This window comes from Cherax quadricarinatus, chromosome 80, assembly GCF_038502225.1.
Source record: "Cherax quadricarinatus isolate ZL_2023a chromosome 80, ASM3850222v1, whole genome shotgun sequence".
Lineage (NCBI taxonomy): Eukaryota > Metazoa > Arthropoda > Malacostraca > Decapoda > Parastacidae > Cherax > Cherax quadricarinatus.
Window position 1 is genome coordinate 17,840,800 of NC_091371.1, and position 24,076 is coordinate 17,864,875.

The 24,076-nt window shown below is 40.6% G+C and overlaps 2 protein-coding genes across 4 annotated transcripts in view; one reads left to right on the forward strand and one right to left on the reverse strand.

Annotated features, from left to right (window-relative positions):
- LOC128702434 (uncharacterized) overlaps nt 1-24,076 on the forward strand; it is a 188,966-nt gene that overhangs the window by 132,374 nt on the left and 32,516 nt on the right. The window lies entirely within an intron of this gene.
- The window catches only part of LOC128702371 (probable serine/threonine-protein kinase clkA), a 168,631-nt gene that overhangs the window by 68,151 nt on the left and 76,404 nt on the right, over nt 1-24,076 (reverse strand). Inside the window, exon 1 of one of the 3 annotated variants that reach the window (XM_070102195.1) lies at nt 8,724-8,828. The exons of the other annotated variants lie outside the window; for them this stretch is intronic. The gene's annotated coding sequence lies outside the window, so the exon portion shown is untranslated. Of the gene's footprint in view, nt 1-8,723; nt 8,829-24,076 lie in introns of those variants that run through there. 3 annotated transcript variants of the gene reach the window in all.

Here is a 24,076-nt window from a genome sequence, read left to right on the forward strand (position 1 = left end):
TTGATGCATTCTTGATATAAACTTAATGTTTCTCTTCACTTATATGTGCCGAAATACAGCATTATCTCTATCGCCAGTGCATACAGAATATCTATACTGATAACAATGCTGTATCTCAGCACACAAGTACAATCATAAAAGTAACTTCAATGTTGTCGAAGTATTCGTTGCAGGATTATTGTTGTTGTATCTACACTCGGTAGATACACCTGCTCAGATAAGATGGGTGTTGCAGGGTAGTTGTTGTTATCTCTCCACTCTAGATACACCTGCTCAGATAAGATGGGTGTTGCAGGGTAGTTGTTGTTATCTCTCCACTCTAGATACACCTGCTCAGATAAGATGGGTGTTGCAGGGTAGTTGTTGTTATCTCTCCACTCTAGATACACCTGCTCAGATAAGATGGGTGTTGCAGGGTAGTTGTTGTTATCTCTCCACTCTAGATACACCTGCTCAGATAAGATGGGTGTTGCAGGGTAGTTGTTGTTGTCTCTACACTCTAGATACACCTGCTCAGATAAGATGGGTGTTGCAGGGTAGTTGTTGTTGTCTCTACACTCTAGATACACCTGCTCAGATAAGATGGGTGTTGCAGGGTAGTTGTTGTTGTCTCTACACTCTAGATACACCTGCTCAGATAAGATGGGTGTTGCAGGGTAGTTGTTGTTATCTCTCCACTCTAGATACACCTGCTCAGATAAGATGGGTGTTGCAGGGTAGTTGTTGTTGTCTCTACACTCTAGATACACCTGCTCAGATAAGATGGGTGTTGCAGGGTAGTTGTTGTTGTCTCTACACTCTAGATACACCTGCTCAGATAAGATGGGTGTTGCAGGGTAGTTGTTGTTGTCTCTACACTCTAGATACACCTGCTCAGATAAGATGGGTGTTGCAGGGTAGTTGTTGTTATCTCTACACTCTAGATACACCTGCTCAGATAAGATGGGTGTTGCAGGGTAGTTGTTGTTGTCTCTACACTCTAGATACACCTGCTCAGATAAGATGGGTGTTGCAGGGTAGTTGTTGTTGTCTCTACACTCTAGATACACCTGCTCAGGTGAGCTAGATACCCGAAGTCCTCATCACAATTGTTCCTCTCAAGTGTAGTGAAAAAAAGGTCAAGGAATTAAACCTGGCGTCTTTGCATAAGCGAATAATGAGAGGAGACATGATGACGACATAGAACATACTCTAGAAGAGTTAATAGGGTAGACTGGGAGGAACTGTTACCACATAGGAAGTAAAATATGCAGATGAACAACAGATATGTTAGGAAATAATTACATTGTCTCTAGATAGTAAAAATGTGAAATAAACTGGAAGAGGAAATGTTGAAAGCAAACCACACACACACACACACGTTCATGAGTAAATATGACCTGCTACAGGTGGGTATGAGGCATTAGGTGGCCAGCTGGTGGATATGTTATGAGGCGCAGCCTGCAACTAAGACGGAGTCCTGTAAACATCCCTCGCTACAGATAGGTGAAAAAATCAGTTAAAAATAATATTAATTAATTATGGAAGACGGGACATCATGAACATAACTCTGCTGTTGTCGTTACAAGTAATTACATTAGGTAATTACACAAACACACGCACATATACCCATAAGCACACAAGAACATACAGTACATGGCCTCGCGCACAAGCACGCGCACGTACGTACACACACACAGTGCGCACTCTTTGCCATCATAATCTGGCCCAACTAGCCATTTAACGGAGTCATTTCCGTCCTAGCTTGCAGGACATGATGTAAACAAGGCAGTAACAGTAAGCGACATGTGCACTATAACCAGCAACACGCATTTACCACCTCATACGACGTGAGAGCCTATAACACCAATCAACACCCTCGCTCGGGAACACCATCAACACACCTTAATGTTGTGAGACACCTCCGAAATACAAAATACTGTCTGCACAACTCACCGAACGGAATGAGGGCTCGAATTCATGGCAAGCCAGTGCTAAAATTAGCAAACCAGTGTGGTATCCGTTGTACCGTGGCAACATAATAAGATTCATAAAACTAGATATGTGTCTCTATACACAGGAGAAAGTTAGCCTGGGCCACAACTGTGACCGCATGTAAGTTTTTTTACAGATGAGTTACTGCCTACACAGCAGCGGCTTCCACCTCACTAAGAGTAGTGTATACAGCCCTATGATGAGTGTAAAGTAATCAACACTTGTAAGTTTATTTAAGGAAACACAAAATTATACCAATAAATCGCATATATGGACTTCATCTGCATATTTCTACTTGTAACTTGGGCCCTTTTCAGCTGAAAAGAACCTCAGTTGGAGGTCGAACATCCATCTAGCTGGTTTCTTAGTATACTTGTATTTTTCCTTTAATTATACAACGCTATGTTGTAATTTTGAATTCGTTTATAATCAGGAATTTGGAATTGCAACTTTAGGAGTGGAGCCGTCACGAGCCACTATCAAGCAGTGTCCTGGTAATACTTCTAGAGTGACCAAAACACCGTTTAGTTTCATTTTCAAAATGTGGGTTCCTTGAACGAGGAATCCGAGGATTCATTTGTTTATACACACAAACCTAGCATCATCACAACTCGAGTGAACTTCCCCACCACCTTCTCTAGTTCCTCATCAATACTACTACTACCACCCTCATCCCCCCACACACACTGGAGCCAGGAACTGTGACTCGACCTCTGCAACCACAAATAGGTTAGAACACACACCTCACCCCTACCATCATCACTACCACCACCACAATTACCCTCCCCACCACCTTCTCCAGCCCTCATCACTACTACTACCACCCTCATCCCCGCTACCACTTCCCTCACCACCACCATCACTCTCACTACCAGCAACAGACTCACCGTCAGCCTCACCACCATCCTGGCATCATCCTCCACTTTCAGAGACAATTTTCCAAGCCACTTGCCACGTAAATCAGCTGACTGCTTTAACAGGTCAGGCGCTATATGACCTTGACGGCTCTAGCTTCCATGTGATTATAATAATTATTATAACAGTAACACCAGCACCAGCACAGGCTGACTCATAAGCTGCCCAGTGGAAGAGTCTTAGGCTCACAACCGAAGTGCCCGGTGTGTGATTCCCGAAGAAGGAAGGCGAACAGCTAGGCCAATCTACATCAGCTGCCCCTGTTCCTCTCCTAGTAAATACGTAACTAAGCATTAGTCGACATTTGTGCGCTGCATCCTAGGTAAGAATTTCGAGGGAAAATAAGCCATAGTATTTGGCTAAAAAAAGAGACATGCAACATATGGGAAGCTTTTATTTATTAGCTTCCTTCTGGAGGATTTTCTTCAACCCAATACTGAGTACAGGAAGTCAGAGAATACATAGTTGAAAATCAGACGTAGTAAATACAGGAGTATTATGTGTCTGGTTACCTGACGGCAGTGTTCTCTAAAATGAAGTATGTATGTCGCATTGACAATAAAAATAATGCATGTGTCGTACCCAGTATCATTAATGAACATCTTATAAAGTGGAACGTGTATAAACTCATCACAGAAACAGAGGAGCTGAACAGGCGCCGAGATGCGTTTATTCAATAACTATAACCTAACTATGCTAAGGAGTTCTACAGATTGTTCCACCGGGCATAACGGCAGGAAAGTCTCTGGCAATCCTACCACCCAGGAATAGAAAGTGTTTATACAAAGCAATAGGGGCTTTAGTATATAAAAAATGGTTAGCCAAGTTAATTTTACAGGCCATGGCCGTCAGATGTCCTCTCTTATTATACCTTATCTTCAGCACATCCAACCTTCCTTCCACTATATATTCTGATTTTTATGTTTTCAGTTTGGATTTAGCAAGCTTCTGGTGAACAAAGTGTGGTAGATAAACCAAGATAAACCACACATATGCACTGCTAAAAATATTTAGTAATTAAACAGTTTGCCACGAGTGGCTTTTTCAATCTTTAAGGTCTGAGGAAGTCACTGGTGGCAAAACGTTTTCTTAAAAAAAAAATAAATAAAAGGCTTGATGAAAGCCTACGTGTTTTACCTTCGACTGTGGGTATCACCATACCAGTTCCACAGAAAAGTCTCCTTAGTAAAAAAAAGTTCCCCATACGTTGTACGTGTGACTTAATTTGTACAATGTTGGTAATAATTACGCTTTGTGATCTACTATGGCTGCTGGGTTTTACCCTAGTATAATAGAGCTCAGGGAAAGCGAGAAATGTACTCACCAGCAGCATCAATAACAGAAGAAACCTCAACTAGATTGTTATTAGTGCATTAGTCTTGAGCAATGTAAGTTACCTGTTCTGAGGACGAAGGGTGTTAGGTGTTTGGAGTTTTTAAATAAAGGCAAGACAAAGCACAGGAATTTTTGCAGAAGCGGGTTTAGTAGAGAAAATTTTATGAAACTGGGAGGATAGCCAAGGCGAGAGAACGAGCTGCGAAGAGTGGAAATTTCAGGCTTCGAAAAATTGAGGATCACAAATGCGGAGGAAACGGAGAGAGAGAAAAAAAGGCGCATGGTACGAGAAGTATTGAATGCAATGTATATGTATATTAACCTATATTTATGTATAACTAACCATGATTAAGACACTTATGCAACAGTTGGGTATCTTTATTGTTGAAACGTTTCACTTACACAGTAGACTTCTTCAGTCACATACAGAGGCAGCAGGTGTAGTAGTGAAATGTAATCAATCCATCAACCTTGGAGAAATAGTATTTGAGGTGGTCAGTCCCTCAGCCTGGAGAAGAGTTCAGCTCCATGGTCTGGAACGATATATGTCTTAATCATCTACTTGTCTGTATTTTATACTATTTTCAATAAAACTAACCACCAATAACGAAATGACAAACGGGCGGCTTATGTGTCGCAGCGCGGAACATGACTCCAAATGGCGCACTGCCAATTTGAAAGAGAAGGATTAAAGAACAAACATTTGGAATAACGTTTTGCTCTGTGCAGGGCTAAACGTTGTCCCACTAAATGTAAGTCTTACAACCTGTATTTTCTTCACCCCGCGGGACATGGCCATGGACCAGGCCGCGGGGGCGATGACCCCCAAAACACCCTCCAGGTATCACCAGGCACTATTCTCACGTTGGAGGATAGCCTGCACGTGGAGAATGACACCATAACTCACCAGAGCTATTAGAAAGGTGAGTTACGAAGACAAACTACCTCGACAGATGAGTTACGATGACACATCACCTGAAGAGCTTGCTAGTGGAGAGCACAAAACTAAGGTGATGTACGACGGTACTGAAGGCATTAAGCCACTACCACACTAATGGGGCGATTTGAGACTTCACCCATGAGTCATCGTGAGCATAACAAAGTAGTTTATGGGGAGACTGCCAAGAGGAGATTTCTGGGAGGGGAGACTACTGGGATGGGAGACGCTGAAGAAGAGAGACTGCTTGTAGGAGAGACTACTGGAAGGAGGGACTACTGCGAGTATAGGACTGTTGAGAGGATAGTCTGCTAGGAGGAGAGGTTGCTGGGAGGGAAGACTGCTGGGAAGATAGAGCTGGAAGGAAAGAATGCCTGTCAGAGATACTTCTCGGAGGGGAGACTGTTGGGATGAGAGACTGCTGAGTGATGAACACCATGTCACGCGCTAAGACAAAAATAGCAAGTCAGGAGAAAGAAATAGATAGATAGATAGAGAGAGAGAGAAAGAGAGAGAGAAAGAGAGAGAGAGAAAAAAAAACTGGTACAGTGATTCCCAAAGACTAATAAGGGTGAGAGAAATGAATATATTCCAGCTTAATACGTTAAGTTAGTGACATACACAAATAACCCGCACATAGGAGAGAGGAGCTTATGACGACGTTTCGGTCCGACTTGGACCATTTACAAAGTCACATTTACAAGTATGATTTTGTAAATGGTCCAAGTCAGACCGAAACGTCGTCGTAAGTTCCTCTCTCTCATGCTCGAGTTATCTGTGTACTGTTACAGTCACAGTATTGTGCCGTTTTGAGATTTGATGGTTTCATTTCACATAGTGTGACGAGCTTCACCATGACAGCAAACTTAACGTCAGACTAAATTAACTAGATTCAACAAATAATCCACACTCTCGCGAGGAAACTATAGGCAACGTTTTGATCCCTGCTCGACTATTATCAAGCCACAGGATAGACTGAAACATCTGCATTAATCTACAGACGTGTAGATTAATGCAGATTTTTTCCCAGCGATTTGCAACATATTATCTGCAGTTCCAGTGGCCACACTTACTCCCCCAAGATATTTTTCATGAAATAAGGATAATCTAACCAATCACACTGAGCCTAACTTAACTAATGCTTGTAGAGAAATCGTAAGTAAAAAAAATATTTAAAAAAAAAAACAATTTTAATATATGACTTATGATAAGTAGGAAAACTAATACGTACACGCATATGTATGTTGTAACTCTATTTAAGTAAATAAGTTGGTGATGAATGGACGCAATAAATCTAGGGTAGCATTCCGCCGTGTTTCAGTTACACTCGCCAGCGATAAGTGAAAATTTTGTTAAGTACTTGTTTGCGTCGCTAAATGGCTCATATCCAGACACATTACTGATAATGGTAATTGTTATGAGTGTACAATTTTCACTGACGACAATTATAGCCGGCTTCAAAGTAATTTTTTCTGGACTACCGCAATAAGCACCACAGGACGAGGAGGAGGAGGGACGACGAGGACTACTAACAAACAAATGTTAGCTGTCAAGTGGTGGGTTAGTTTCACTGTGGGACTTGTGGAGGCGCTAGGAACACCTGGAGTGAATGAGGCCAGGAAACTAGAGGAAGCTGCTGCTGCTGCTACATCAATACTCTGATATACATGATCAAGCTTGAAGGTGATAATTACCAGATCTGCCAAAAATGCCGGGAACACCATGAAATCAACATGAACCGAACAGGTTGGTAGAGAACAGTCATCCAAAGAGGCACTACCGTCGTCGTACAATTATGAAATGGAAGCTTGTTAAAAGTTTTGTACTCTGTCTCATGAATATGCAAGATGACAGTAAATTTTACAAACCTGTGCTTACATTCGGCATACACTTATTTTTAATCAGCGAACATTTATTTTTAATTTAAAAACGGAAGTGAGTGGGGTTTGAACCCATGGCGAACAGTCGTAAAATTCCAGGCCAGTACGTAAACCACTGGTTTGGTTTGGTCTGCATTCGTGTTATTACGATTTCGTGAGTCATTTATAATTTGATGTAAATTTCTTAGCAGTTTTTACTGCTGTTATGTTTCGCTTTTAACTTACATGTGGTGATCTCCGGAACCATCAACAGATATAAACAGATATAAACATATATATATATATATATATATATATATATATATATATATATATATATATATATATATATATATATATATATATATATATATATGTCGTGCCGAATAGGCAGAACTTGCGATCTTGGCTTAAATAGCAACGCTCATCTTGCCATATAGGACAAGTGAAAATTTGTGTATGCAATAATTTCGCCAAAATCATTCTGAACCTAACGAAAAAAATATATTTCACTGTGTTTGTTTAGTATTAAATTATTGTAAACAAATCTAAAATACATTTAGTTGGGTTAGGCTAAAATAAATTGTTTTTGTTATAATAAGGTTAGGTAAGTTTTCTAAGATACTTTTGGTGCAAAATTATAAATTTTTACATCAACATTAATGAAAAAAATATATCTTTAAACGTATAAGAGAAAATTTTAGAAAGAACTTAATTTTAAACGAGTTCTTGCTAATTGACCAGTTTTACATATTCGGCACGACATATATATATCTATATATATATATATATATATATATATATATATATATATATATATATATATATATATATATATATATATATATATATATATATATATATATATATATGCGCGCTATCAAGGAACGGTATTATCAATGTGGCAACTATAAATTCTACCAAGGTAGACATGAGAACGTCAGTGGAAAACAATTCTGACAACATAGACGAGGCAAAAGGTGCTACAAGTAACAAGGGTCTTATCATTACAATAACAGTATACAATACCGGCACGAGGTGAGGAATTAGGCACAAGTACACCACTTGGGTATCTTAACTATCTTAACTTAAAGACATTTCGCCCACCAATAGCTTTTTTCAATGCAAGATGGAAATGATATGCGAATCCCGATTAGGGAATTAGTCCCCTCAACCTTGCAGAATTATACATAGAAGATAGCGGAAAATGAATTAATTAGTTCTTCATCCTGGAAGCCTGTGTTCAATCTTCTAGTCTTGACAACTCTGAAGTACAGGCAGTAAGATGGGCTCTTTTACATACTGTAGTGTCCAAGAGCTGGAATTAAGGTTAGCATATAGGTTGTAGGATATATACTCTATAGAAGATACTCACTGTCTTCATGGTATAGTTTTGGAAGGCTGAGGGACTGACTGCCTCATCTACTGTCCTCATATATCATTTCTGTATTGAATCGCAAACAAAATACTGGTTGTAGAAACGTCTTCAAATTGCACACGTATCTAATTCCATAACAAAGATTCAAGTTGATACAAATTAACACCCCCTCAACAATTATTTCCACTGATAAAAAATTATATTTGTGAAATGGAGCAGAAGAAATGGCGTGGCAGATGAACGAACACACAGTATATCAACACTAAGGTGAAACATAGCCACGAAGAAGACAAAGAAAAAAAACAGAAAAGCTGTATGGAAAAACCTTAGGCTGCTAATCTCTGGCCACGTGTAGGACTGTCGTTGTAGTTACAGGCTAGTCCAGTGTTGTCGTCTTATTAGTCCTAGGAGTTCACAGTTTCCCTTTCTTCTGTGACATTTATCGTTGCATTCGGAAAAAAATGAAGGCAACTGTAATTATTAGTTAAAGTGTAAGCTCTTAACCGTCACCAGTAATGTATATTGATATGTGCAAATATCCATTTGGCCAAATTTTCAATTATCGCGGGAGAATATACGGGTAGTTTCGAGTCAACAAAAGTGAAGCGCATAACTGTGAATGAAATGAGTTACATGCTAAATTTATGGCTTTAGAAAAGGCATATGGTAGTGTTAAAGAGGAAGATATGTGCCTTGTGTTGCAAGTGTATAAAAGTTGTACAAAAGTTATAAGTAGGGTGGGTAGGGCATTGTACGCATCTGGAAACAACTAGGAGCGCTCACTCACTGGTACAGCATTATAAAACTGCACTGTTAAGTCTGCAGCAAAAAATACGTAATGTCTTCATACATAATGAATTGTGTTTGAGTGGAAAATATACTGTTAATAAATACCCAAGAAATTTTGAATATGAGTAATTTTAATAATAAGAATCTGACAGTAAAATAATGTTTATTAGATTGGAATTCTTTAAAAAGCTTTCCCTGCATTACCCAGAAAATGTGTAGCATCTCTGGGGCTAGCGACTAGGAAATATCGAAAGCCACCAATTGCTCCTACATAAAAAACTCAATATTGGTAAATTTGCAGAGCTGTCACGTAGAGCACGCACGGGACAGCCACCAAGCAAATGTGGATGCTTGTAGCAGAGCGGAGGCGCCTTGTGAAGGAGTGTCACTTGAGACTTGAAGTGTAACTTGACTGATGCTCGCACCTCGCTCACATGACGACTCTTGTAACTGCTTCTCTCACTTCCACTACTGATTTGATGCTACTGTCCAGCCAACACCATCACTACCATCATCACCACTAATACCACCATCACCACCATTACAACTACCTACACCACTACCATCATCATCATCACTAACGCAACCATTACCGCATAACCACCGTAATTACCACCACCGCCACAACCTCCACCACCACTAAAAATCAACACATTTTTAAAGCAAACTAATGTATTTTGATATTAACAAACTCAACTGTCTGTACCTGTACAAAAAAAAACACTTACAATAGTTTATAATCTTAACCACAACTCACATCACCACTGGTCAAGTGGTCTTAGCATTGCCACATATACAGTTAATCTACATGGTGATCACCTCAGATAACCTCATGAAGAACATTACTAACGTATGATCTTCACACACACGTACGCACACATATACTAGCCCTGATCACATGTGGTCACCAAAATATCGAAGCCTACCCTGATAAATCCCACTGATCCTTCATTCTACCTGGGACTATGTGCGAAACAATGTAATGAATACTTCTCGATCCTTTCTTCTCGGCAGGTGGGATTTGCAGCACCAACTTGAATCGTCGTAATCGAAAGTTGGAACAGGGACTGGAAGGCCTTGGGGAGGATTAAAGGCAAGGGAGAGTGAGGAGAGCAGAATTTATCACGAGGATTTTGTTGCTGGAGAGCCCATGGTCGAGCTGCACTGCTCTCTTTTCTTTGCTCCACCTAACAGCGATTTTTCCTCTCTTTTTTTTCCATTAATACTGGCTTAAAAACACTATCTCTCAGTCCACAGCAGGATTTGAACCTGAAAGCTGGACATCAGAGTGAACAGTACTTTAGCCAAACATCCAGACTGTGTACTCTGATGCCGAGTTTGCAGGATTGAGATAATGTTTGTAAATAATTTCGCCCGTTTGCGAATTGTTAAACATTTCAAAATCTAAAACTGGCTTATGTGGAATGGTAGTGCTGTGTATGTGTTTAATAATAATAATAATAATAATAATCTTGAGTTTGTCGAGTCTAGCGCTTATTGTCACTTATTGACATGGAGACCATCCATTCTAACTTTGTTTCTCAGCAGAATGTCAGAAAAATCGGAAAGCTCTGTTTGGACTCTGTAATTTCAGCACGTCGGATTTGAGTGTGAGTGACAGAGGTATGCATGATATTCTAGCATCGGGCCTATCATTGTCTTGTAGAGGTATTTCTTGATGTGTGCTGACGACGTGCAGAATCTAAACAACTGGTAAAGATGGTCTTTTGTTACGTTTATCTTGTCGTTGACGTTTGTCGTGGAGTGCGACAGCCTGTCAATTTCGTAGCCCAAGGTCTTATTTAGGCTTCTGATAGCGGTAGTAGTAGTATCTCAGAGTAATTCCTCCACTGTTTGCTGTCGACACAGGTTAACATCCAATTATGTTGATTTATACTTTCTGAGGGTTGGTGGTAACTCTCCAGCTTTTTTTTCCTGTTGGCCAATCTTCTCAGCTCTTCCTTCATCTTCTCGGTCACGTTTGTGTGCCTGCCGTTTCTGCCAGCCTTTGCTGGTTTATATTTAAAATAGGAGACGATGATGCTAGGCGTTCATACTTATTATCTGGGGTCTGGCTGTGTGGATTAAGTATAGTGCGTTCCTTGAATCAGAGTGTGCAGGTTTCGAATCCTGCTATGGACTGATAGATAATAATATGTCGTGCCGAATCGATAAAAGTGGTCAATTAGCAAGAACGCATTTAAAATTAAGTCCTTTTTAAAATTTTCTCTTACACGTTTAAAGATAATTTTTACATTAACACAAAAAAAAATTAATAATTTTGTATCAAAAGAACTTTAGAAAACTTACCTAACCTTATTATAACAAGCGGATTTTAATATAAGCAGCAACGTCTGCAGAATGTTCATAAAAGAGCGAGACTCGACCCGTCATCACTTTATGCTCGCCACTGTAAAAGTGTAAGACAAATTTGTCTGGAACTGCCTACACGGCACATTTTAATGGCATAGAGAATTCCCGCAGAACACTTAAATCCCCTGCCAGGTCAGACTGTGGGGAACACTACTAGAATACCCACACTACACTGTGACGGAGATATTGATGTACCTCACTACACTGTGACGGAGATATTGATGTACCTCACTACACTGTGACGGAGATATTGATGTATCACACTACACTCTGACGGAGATATTGATGTACCTCACTACACTGTGACGGAGATATTGATGTACCACACTACACTGTGACGGAGATATTGATGTACCACACTACACTGTGACGGAGATATTGATGTACCACACTACACTGTGACGGAGATATTGATGTACCACACTACACTGTGACGGAGATATTGATGTATCACACTACACTGTGACGGAGATATTGATGTACCACACTACACTGTGACGGAGATATTGATGTACCACACTACACTGTGACGGAGATATTGATGTACCACACTACACTGTGACGGAGATATTGATGTACCACACTACACTGTGACGGAGATACTGATGTACCACACTACACTGTGACGGAGATACTGATGTACCACACTACACTGTGACGGAGATACTGATGTACCACACTACACTGTGACGGAGATATTGATGTATCACACTACACTGTGACGGAGATATTGATGTACCACACTACACTGTGACGGAGATACTGATGTACCACACTACACTGTGACGGAGATACTGATGTACCACACTACACTGTGACGGAGATATTGATGTATCACACTGACGGAGATATTGATGTACCACACTACACTGTGACGGAGATACTGATGTACCACACTACACTGTGACGGAGATACTGATGTACCACACTACACTGTGACGGAGATATTGATGTACCACACTACACTGTGACGGAGATACTGATGTACCACACTACACTGTGACGGAGATATTGATGTACCACACTACACTGTGACGGAGATACTGATGTACCACACTACACTGTGACGGAGATATTGATGTACCACACTACACTGTGACGGAGATATTGATGTACCACACTACACTGTGACGGAGATACTGATGTACCACACTACACTGTGACGGAGATATTGATGTACCACACTACACTGTGACGGAGATACTGATGTACCACACTACACTGTGACGGAGATATTGATGTACCACACTACACTGTGACGGAGATATTGATGTACCACACTACACTGTGACGGAGATATTGATGTACCACACTACACTGTGACGGAGATATTGATGTACCACACTACACTGTGACGGAGATATTGATGTACCACACTACACTGTGACGGAGATATTGATGTACCACACTACACTGTGACGGAGATATTGATGTACCACACTACACTGTGACGGAGATATTGATGTACCACACTACACTGTGACGGAGATACTGATGTACCACACTACACTGTGACGGAGATATTGATGTACCACACTACACTGTGACGGAGATACTGATGTACCACACTACACTGTGACGGAGATATTGATGTACCACACTACACTGTGACGGAGATATTGATGTACCACACTACACTGTGACGGAGATATTGATGTACCACACTACACTGTGACGGAGATATTGATGTACCACACTACACTGTGACGGAGATATTGATGTACCACACTACACTGTGACGGAGATATTGATGTACCACACTACACTGTGACGGAGATATTGATGTACCACACTACACTGTGACGGAGATATTGATGTACCACACTACACTGTGACGGAGATATTGATGTACCACACTACACTGTGACGGAGATACTGATGTACCACACTACACTGTGACGGAGATATTGATGTACCACACTACACTGTGACGGAGATATTGATGTACCACACTACACTGTGACGGAGATATTGATGTACCACACTACACTGTGACGGAGATATTGATGTACCACACTACACTGTGACGGAGATATTGATGTACCACACTACACTGTGACGGAGATATTGATGTACCACACTACACTGTGACGGAGATATTGATGTACCACACTACACTGTGACGGAGATATTGATGTACCACACTACACTGTGACGGAGATATTGATGTACCACACTACACTGTGACGGAGATATTGATGTACCACACTACAATGTGACGGAGATATTGATGTACCACACTACACTGTGACGGAGATATTGATGTACCACACTACACTGTGACGGAGATATTGATGTACCACACACTACACTGTGACGGAGATATTGATGTACCACACTACACTGTGACGGAGATATTGATGTACCACACTACACTGTGACGGAGATATTGATGTACCACTACACTGTGACGGAGATATTGATGTACCACACTACACTGTGACGGAGATATTGATGTACCACACTACACTGTGACGGAGATATTGATGTACCACACTACACTGTGACGGAGATATTGATGTACCACACTACACTGTGACGGAGATATTGATGTACCACACTACACTGTGACGGAGATATTGATGTACCACACTACACTGTGACGGAGATATTGATGTACCACACTACACTGTGACGGAGATATTGATGTACCACACTACACTGTGACGGAGATATTGATGTACCACACTACACTGTGACGGAGATATTGATGTACCACACTACACTGTGACGGAGATATTGATGTACCACACTACACTGTGACGGAGATATTGATGTACCACACTACACTGTGACGGAGATATTGATGTACCACACTACACTGTGACGGAGATATTGATGTACCACACTACACTGTGACGGAGATATTGATGTACCACACTACACTGTGACGGAGATATTGATGTACCACACTACACTGTGACGGAGATATTGATGTACCACACTACACTGTGACGGATGTGACGGAGATATTGATGTACCACACTACACTGTGACGGAGATATTGATGTACCACACTACACTGTGACGGAGATATTGATGTACCACACTACACTGTGACGGAGATATTGATGTACCACACTACACTGTGACGGAGATATTGATGTACCACACTACACTGTGACGGAGATATTGATGTACCACACTACACTGTGACGGAGATATTGATGTACCACACTACACTGTGACGGAGATATTGATGTACCACACTACACTGTGACGGAGATATTGATGTACCACATTACACTGTGACGGAAATATTGATGTACCACACTACACTGTGACGAAGATATTGATGTACCACACTACACTGTGACGGAGATACTGATGTACCACACTACACTGTGACGGAGATATTGATGTACCACACTACACTGTGACGGAGATATTGATGTACCACACTACATAGTGACGATGTACCACACTACACTGTGACGGAGATATTGATGTACCACACTACACTGTGACGGAGATATTGATGTACCACACTACACTCTGACGGAGATATTGATGTACCACACTACATAGTGACGGAGATACTGATGCACCACACTACACTGTGACGGAGATATTGATGTACCACACTACATAGTGACGGAGATACTGATGTACCACACTACACTGTGACGGAGATATTGATGTACCACACTACACTGTGACGGAGATATTGATGTACCACACTACACTGTGACGGAGATATTGATGTACCACACTACACTGTGACGGAGATATTGATGTACCACACTACACTGTGACGGAGATATTGATGTACCACACTACACTGTGACGGAGATATTGATGTACCACACTACACTGTGACGGAGATATTGATGTACCACACTACACTGTGACGGAGATATTGATGTACCACACTACACTGTGATGGAGATATTGATGTATCACACTACACTGTGGCGGATATATTGATGTACCACACTACACTGTGACGGAGATATTGATGTACCACACTACACTGTGACGGAGATATTGATGTACCACACTGCAGTGTGACGGAGATATTGATGTACCACACTAAACTGTGACGGAGATATTGATGTACCACACTACACTGACGGAGATACTGATGTACCACACTACAATGTGACGGAGATATTTACATATCACACTACACTGTGACGGAGATATTGATGTACCACACTACACTGTGACGGATACAATTCTACCACATTACACTGTGACGGAGATATTGATGTATCACACTACACTGTGACGGAGATACAATTGTACCACATTACACTGTGACGGAGATATTGATGTACCACACTACACAGTGACGGAGATATTGATGTATCACACTACACTGTGACGGAGAGACAATTGTACCACATTACACTGTGACGGCGATATTGATGTACCACTACACTGTGACGGAGATACAATTGTACCGCATTACACTGTGATGGAGATATTGATGTACCACACTACACAGTGGCGGAGATATTGATGTATCACACTACACTGTGACGGAGATACAATTGTACCACATTACACTGTGACGAAGATATTGATGTACCACACTACACTGTGACGGATATTGATGTATCACACTACACTGTGACGGAGATACAACTGTACCACATTACACTGTGACGGAGATATTGATGTACCACACTTCACTGTGACGGAGATACAGTTGTACCACACTACACTGTTGTATCACACTACACTGTTGTACCACACTACACTGTTGTATCACACTACACTATTGTATCACACTACAGTGTTGTACCACACTACAGTGGTGTGCCATACTACAGTGTTGTACCACACTACAGTGTACCACACTACACTGCTATATCACACTACAGTGTTGTACCACACTACAGTGTTGTACCACACTACACTGCTGTACCACACTACACTGCTATATCACAGTACAGTGTTGTACCACACTACACTGCTATATCACACTACAGTGTTGTACCACACTACACTGCTATATCACACTACAGTGTTGTACCACACTACACTGCTATATCACACTACAGTGTTGTACCACACTACAGTGTTGTACCACACTACACTGCTATATCACACTACAGTGTTGTACCACACTACACTGCTGTACCACACTACACTGCTATATCACACTACAGTGTTGTACCACACTACACTGCTGTACCACACTACACTGCTATATCACACTACAGTGTTGTACCACACTACACTGCTGTACCACACTACACTGCTATATCACACTACAGTGTTGTACCACACTACACTGCTATATCACACTACAGTGTTGTACCACACTACACTGCTATATCACACTACAGTGTTGTACCACACTACACTGCTATATCACACTACAGTGTTGTACCACACTACAGTGTTGTACCACACTACACTGCTATATCACACTACAGTGTTGTACCATACTGTACCACACTACACTGCTATATCACTACACTGCTGTACCACACTACACTGGTGCCACACTACACTGTACCACACTACACTGCTATATCACTCTACGGTGCTGTACCACACTACACTGCTATATCACACTACACTGCTATATCACTCTACGGTGCTGTACCACACTACACTGCTATATCACTCTACGGTGCTGTACCACACTACACTGCTATATCACACTACAGTGTTGTACCACACTACGCTGCTATATCACACTACAGTGTTGTACCACACTACGCTGCTATATCACACTACAGTGTTGTACCACACTACGCTGCTATATCACACTACAGTGCTGAATCACACTACACTGCTGTACCACACTACACTGTTGTACCACACTACACTGCTATATCACACTACAGTCCTGAATCACACTATACTGCTGTACCACACTACACTGCTATATCACTCTACAGTGCTGAATCACACTACACTGCTATATCACACTACAGTGCTGAATCACACTACAGTGTTGTACCACACTACACTGCTGTACCACACTACACTGCTATATCACACTACGGTGCTGAACCACACTACACTGTTGTACCACACTACACTGCTATATCACAATACAGTGCTGAATCACACTACAGTGGTGTACCACACTACACTGCTATATCACACTACAGTGCTGAATCACACTACAGTGTTGTACCACACTACACTGCTATATCACACTACAGTGCTGAATAACACTACAGTGTTGTACCACACTACACTGCTGTACCACACTACACTGCTATATCACACTACGGTGCTGTACCACACTACACTGTTGTACCACACTACACTGCTATATCACACTACAGTGCTGAATCACACTACAGTGTTGTACCACACTACGCTGCTATATCACACTACAGTGTTGTACCACACTACGCCGCTATATCACACTACAGTGTTGTACCACACTACGCCGCTATATCACACTACAGTGTTGTACCACACTACGCTGCTATATCACACTACAGTGTTGTACCACACTACAGTGTTGTACCACACTACGCTGCTGTGTTGTACCACACTACGCTGCTATATCACACTACAGTGTTGTACCACACTACGCTGCTATATCACCACTACAGTGTTGTATACACACTACAGCCACACTGCTATATCACACTACAGTGTTGTATCACACTACAGTGTTGTACCACACTACGCTGCTATATCACACTACAGTGTTGTATCACACTACAGTGTTGTACCACACTACGCTGCTATATCACACTACAGTGTTGTACCACACTACGCTGCTATATCACACTACAGTGTTGTACCACACTACGCTGCTATATCACACTACAGTGTTGTACCACACTACAGTGTTTTATCACATTACACCTCAGTGCTATGGCCGACACTCTCATTATTGTCCTAATAACGCAGATGATGACTTTCATGAAGCATGCTTTTATATTCTTGCCTTATTTTGAATAAATCATTGCACGTATATATTTACACACAAATACACACACACAGAAAGGGAGAGAGAGAGAGAGAGAGAGAGAGAGAGAGAGAGAGAGAGAGAGAGAGGGAGAGGGAGAGGGAGGGAGAGAGAGAGAGAGAGAGAGAGAGAGAGAGAGAGAGAGAGAGAGAGAGAGAGAGACGTCATAAAGACTGGGAGGCAGAGACAATCGCCATCTTCTTGAGTCTCAGCTGATAGACTTGTTGGTAGAGCTGAATTATAAAGGTAACAAAAGTAATACTATGATTATTGCTCGTTTAGATGTAGATTATGAAACAGACCACGTTGTGCACACTAACATACGTAGTACAGGGCAACTTCCAACAAGATTTTTGTCCTTCCTTATACACTGGTCATTACTGTCTGTTAATTTTATTCTTGGGTTTAGTGTGTGTGTGTGTGTGTGTGTGTGTGTGTGTGTGTGTCGTATACAGTTTTTTCTGGGGCTATGAACGCTGAGTAACCAAAGTTGTTAAATATCTCAACTACTACTATTAAACACTGGTGCCATATCCCTCTCTCTCTGTTCAGAAATTCGTACTGGGTATTTTAACTAATTGGAAAGCTTACCTACAGTGTGCATGCTTTGGTTAAAAGCGTTTTGCATATGAAGAGAATCCATAATATCCACATCTCCTGTGACTATATAAAACTTTCCAATCTAGCGTAAAGTTTTTCTCGTATAACTTTAACCATTTGGTGATATTACGACTTTTGCACCCAAAATACTGCAACAGTATCCAAAGGTCCCAGCTGGATCTTATGAGAGGCAGCTATTTTTAAAGCAGGTGCCGTAACTTAGATGAGCAGGCATGTGAGCAGTCAGGTGACCCACATTACGTGGGCAGACAAGTGACACGTCACAGGTGGGCAGACAAGTGATACGTCACAGGTGGGGAGACAAGTGACATGTCTCAGGTGGGGAGACAAGTGGCACGTCTCAAGTGGGCAGGCAAGTGGCACCCGAGATAAGCAGGCAGGTGACACACACACACAAACCTCAGGTGTTCAAGATGATGACACACCTTAAGTCGGCAGCCAGGTGACCACCTTAAATGTTCAGACAAATTACGCATCTCAGGCGAGCAGACATGCGGCACACATCAACTATCGTTTTACATACAAGCCGCGTGGCTAAATTCATTATCTCAATAAATTTGTGAAAATCAGTCTGAACAGCAAGAAAAATTATATTTCATAGATGTTAAATAATACTTATTAAAATCTCAATTGACCTGAGATAGGTTTGATAGAAGGGTGACTGCTTGACATTATTTTTAGCAGGGTTAACGGAAGTAATGTTTCGTGCCAGACAAAAAAAATTATACCATATTAATACACAAAAATGTGTCAATCCGTAACAAATTTCGTGGTAAATTAGTCGTCTATGTATGTAAATGTGTGTTATATATATATATATATATATATATATATATATATATATATATATATATATATATAATATATATATATATATATATCGTGCCGAATAGGCAGAACTTGCGATCTTGGCTTAAATAGCAACGTTCATCTTGCCATATAGGACAAGCGAAAATTTGTGTATGCAATAATTTTGCCAAAATCATTCTGAATTTAACGAAAAAAATATATTTCACTGTGTTTGCTTAGTATTAAATTATTGTCAACAAATCTAAAATATATTTAGGTGGGGTTAGGCTAAAATAAATTGCGCTTGTTATAATAAGGTTAGGTAAGTTTTCTAAGTTCCTTTTGGTGCAAAATTATAAATTTTTACATCAACATTAATGAAAAAAATATATCTTTAAACGTATAAGAGAAAATTTTAGAAAGGACTTAATTTTAAATGAGTTCTTGCTAATTGACCAGTTTTACATATTCGGCACGACATATATATATATATATATATATATATATATATATATATATATATATATATATATATATATATATATATATTATTATCACACTGGCCGATTCCCACCAAGGCAGGGTGGCCCGAAAAAGAAAAACTTTCACCATCAATCACTCCATCACTGTCTTGCCAGAAGGGTGCTTTACACTACAGTTTTTAAACTGCAACATTAACACCCCTCCTTCATATATATATATATATATATATATATATATATATATATATATATATATATATATATATATATATATATATTATATATATATATATATATATATATATATATATATATATATATAGAGAGAGAGAGAGAGAGAGAGAGAGAGAGAGAAGAGAGAGAGAGAGAGAGAGAGAGAGAGAGAGAGAGAGAGAGAGAGAGAGAAAGAGAGACAGAGAGACAGACAGACAGACAGATAGAGATAGATAGATAGATAGAGAGAGAGAGAGAGAGAGAGAGAGAGAGAGAGAGAGAGAGAGAGAGAGAGAGAGAACAATATATACGTACAAGGTGTACATTCAATAAACATATATACCTCTCAGTATACGTACTTTCGGAGGTGCTCCTTTAACACCAGCTCTTACACACACCAGTGCCAACAACATCTGAATGGCTTATAAGCTTCCCAGCCTCAGTGCTGCTTGTTTGTACAGCAATTGCTTTACTGGTGTTTAATGGGTCATTAGTAACAAAATTGCAACAGTTCATTGCAGTCTGGCTCTTTATTGACGCTTTGTTCGCGTGCACGTGCAAACCTCACTAGTTTTTTCCTCTCAAAAATCACCAAAACGTGAACTCCAAAAAAACTAAACTACTGGGTGGGTAACTTTGTTGAAAAATAATACTTTGCGAAAGTGAAACCAGAGAAAAAGTAGCACCTAACAAATGTGAACAATAGTGAACAAAATTGTGTTCAAGTGTAATATTTGTTCATCTAGTTCACACTTACGAGAAACCTCGCTACTTTAAAGTTGTTATATTTATTGATATAACCTTATTATCATTATTATTCATTCATGATTATTATTCTTTTCATCATAAACGCAAAAGGTCATTTAGACGCAAGTCAGCATTATACATGGATGCTGATGTTAAGTCCAGCCTTCCAGGGCCTGGACCTTAAAGTGTTGGTAATGTAATATATTATGCTAAAGTGTAACACAGAAGTCCATGATGGCAGTGTTACGTGTTAGTAACACAGTAGTCCATGATGGCAGTGTTACGTGTTAGTAACACAGTAGTCCATGATGGCAGTGTTACGTGTTAGTAACACAGTAGTCCATGATGGCAGTGTTACGTGTTAGTAACACAGTAGTCCATGTTGACAGTGTTACGTGTTAGTAACACAGTAGTCCATGTTGACAGTGTTACGTGTTAGTAACACAGTAGTCCATGATGGCAGTATTAAGTGTGAGTAACACAGCAGTCCATGATGGCAGTATTAAGTGTGAGTAACACAGCAGTCCATGATGACAGTATTAAGTGTGAGTAACACAGTAGTCCATGATGGCAGTATTAAGTGTGAGTAACACAGCAGTCCATGATGACAGTATTAAGTGTGAGTAACACAGTAGTCCATGATGGCAGTATTAAGTGTTAGTAACACAGTAGTCCATGATGGCAGTATTAAGTGTGAGTAACACAGCAGTCCATGATGTCAGTATTAAATGTGAGTAACACAGCAGTCCGTGATGTCAGTATTAAATGTGAGTAACACAGCAGTCCATGATGTCAGTATTACGTGTAACACAGCAGTCCATGATGGCAGTATTACGTGTAACACAGCAGTCCATGATGGCAGTATTAAGTGTGAGTAACACAACAGTCCATGAAGACCACGATGGCAGTATTAAGTGTAGCTAGTACAACTCGTGAAGGCCATGATGTTAAGTGGTTAGTCCTGTGTATATCATTCACCACTGCATGACAAGGAGTGCTGACGATACCAGGGTAGACCTGTATCATTCACCACTGCATGACAAGGAGTGCTGACGATACCAGGGTAGACCTGTATCATTCACCACTGCATGACAAGGAGTGCTGACGATACCAGGGTAGACCTGTATCATTCACAACTGCATGACAAGGGGTGCTGACGATACCAGGGTAGACCTGTATCATTCACCACTGCATGACAAAGAGTGCTGACGATACCAGGGTAGACCTGTATCATTCACCACTGCATGACAAGGAGTGCTGACGATACCAGGGTAGACCTGTATCATTCACCACTGCATGACAAGGAGTGCTGACGATACCAGGGTAGACCTGTATCATTCACCACTGCATGACAAGGAGTGCTGACGATACCAGGGTAGACCTGTATCATTCACCACTGCATGACAAGGAGTGCTGACGATACCAGGGTAGACCTGTATCATTCACCACTGCATGACAAGGGGTGCTGACTTTAGTTTATATAATGATGGAGGATAAGAAAATGAAAGGAGAGAGCAATAGTTATTACAATAAATTGGCTTCAGTATGGCATAAATCTTGGTGGCTGACACAACAAGTGGATTAAGACACGTGAGTAAACACCTGGCCATATTTATTAGGGAAACATTTAGGTCCAGTTTGGATTGGAAGTGATCAAGGTCCCAGGGCCGAAATGTTTTCTAATAAATATGTCTTAGTGTTTGTTCACGTAGTTGGTCTTAGTTAACAGATGTGAGTTTTGTATTATCATAACGTGAAGACACATGTTCTGTTGTCGACAATAATGACGGGAAGAAACGTCGCAAAGCACGCTTGTACTGACACAACGTTTCGCTCTGTTTCGAGATTCAGCAAGTCGTGACTTGATAAAGCTGTACACAGCGAAACGTCTTTCATCACCGTGTCTTGACTACAGAGACGAGGAAAATGCAAGACAATGGCACATTCCACCTTTAACTTTCAGTTACATAATACCGAGGTACAGCAGAGTACTCTGCGCTTCACTTACCCCATCAAACGCTACATGCGCTTTTTTAAGGTTGGTAATAGTGATGAATAAGAACGATTAGCATCACCTGAACGATGCTGGTTGTGGCCAAAGTATTTGCAGAATAAATACAATAATAATAATAAAACAATAATTAACTGTCCATAAACCTTAGTACAGAAATCGCTCCCTACTAAAAGGCAACACAAGTCCTTCTAAGTTGCATTCTAAATTCTTAAGAGTGGAGAAATGTCTCGGGTCATTTATGCTAAAAGAAATGGTAGGCTCTTTGTTTTCGATTACACTGGAGGGAGCTGCCTCAAGACACTCCACTCAATCTTGCCCACGACGGTAAGGTGGTGACCCAGCCTCACGGAGCCTTGTTCTACACATCTCGTACAACCGAGGAAGTGTGTCGGTCACTGTTGGTTCCAGTGACCTGCGTAATCTTGCCTGACATGCAATGCGGACGGTACATAAATCCTATTGAAAATTACTTGAAATTTAAACTAAATATAACATAGAACGGACGCTTAACCAGATGGACTTAGGTAAGGACGAATGCAGACTCGTACTCACTGTGGCAAGCTAAAAAAAAAGATAGGAATACATCTAAAGAAAAACAACTACGGTTCTCTATTTTCATATATATATATATATATATATATATATATATATATATATATATATATATATAACGTTGTTATGGGCATATTACAAGTAGTAACCCCGCCTCATTACCCCTACATCTGACATCCAGGGAAGGCATCATATGGTCTGATTGT